The sequence below is a fragment of the Mus caroli genome, chromosome 10, assembly GCF_900094665.2.
Source record: "Mus caroli chromosome 10, CAROLI_EIJ_v1.1, whole genome shotgun sequence".
NCBI lineage: Eukaryota > Metazoa > Chordata > Mammalia > Rodentia > Muridae > Mus > Mus caroli.
The window spans coordinates 38,043,523-38,044,813 of NC_034579.1; positions in this window are offsets into that span (position 1 = coordinate 38,043,523).

Sequence of the window (1,291 nt, forward strand, 5' to 3'; positions counted from 1 at the left end):
TGCTCCACAAGTGCCGTGCTCCACAAGTGCCGTGCTCCACAAGTGCCGTGCTCCACAAGTGCCGTGCTCCACAAGTGCCGTGCTCCACAAGTGCTGTGCTCCACAAGTGCTGTGCTCCCATTCTCTTTGACTGAGGGTGGAGAGTTTGTGAGAGGAGTGTAATTTGAATGCAGAATTTAAAATATGTGTGTGTGCATGTGTGTGTGTGAGCTAGCTTGTGTGTGTGCACGTGTGTGTGTCAGGAAGCACCTCACATGGGCTGCAGTGCACATGTGCTGTCATCATAAAGGTGTAGGTGCTCTCTTTTTACCCATGGTTCCATGGATCAAACTCTGGTCTTCAGGCTTGGTGGCAAGCGCCTTTACCCACTGGGCCATCTCACCAGCACTGAATCTTAAAAAAGACGTCCTTTCCCTCTTCTTTTTGTTCGTGGCACCTCTTAGGTGATTGGCTGTGCCAAGATGGAGCTGAGTATTCCCTCTCAGCCACCAGCAGCCAGAAATCCATTGCAGAGGACGACGGACATAAACTCTGCAGGAGATGCATATGGCTGCAGAAGGGGCTGCCGATGCTCTGGGTAGAGAGTGGACGTGTTGTGCATCCGAATCAGTGGTGGGAGCCACAAGCAAGGCTTTCCCATGAAGCAGGGCATCTCACAGCAGAGTGTGCTTGCTACTGAGTAAGAGGTATCCTTGCTTATAGACCAAGGAGAGCAGGAGAGAGGAAGCACGTGTTTGTTCAAGTATGCCAAGTTCAGTGTTCTCAGAGTGAAGGAGATTCCTGGACGGACAGATAGTACTTTCCATTGGAGGTTGGGGGTCAAAAGAGCTAGCAGACTTTGAAAGGTATTTAGTTTCTCTAAAGAAGATGATGTCTACTGGGTGTGCTGGCGCATGGTGCATGCCTTTCATCCCAGCACCCTATAGGCAGAAGCGGGTGGATCTCTGAGGCCAACCTGATCTACAGATCGAGTTCCAGGACAGCCAGGGCTACGCAGAGAAACCCTGTCTCAAAAAACCAACCAGCCAAACAAAACCAAAGTGTAGCAAATAAGTGGTCAGACCTCTTATTTGTGGAGAAACTTTCTTTCCTCTAAGGAGTATATCTTGCCTGTCAAAGGCCAATGTGGTGTGCAACCAACACACTCACACACACACACACACACACACACACACACACACACACACACGTGCGTGAAGGCACGCACGCACACACACAACCTAGCTTCCCAATTGGCTACCTCTGCACATTTCATGCCTGGGCAGCCTTCAACTCAGGAGCCTACAGTCAC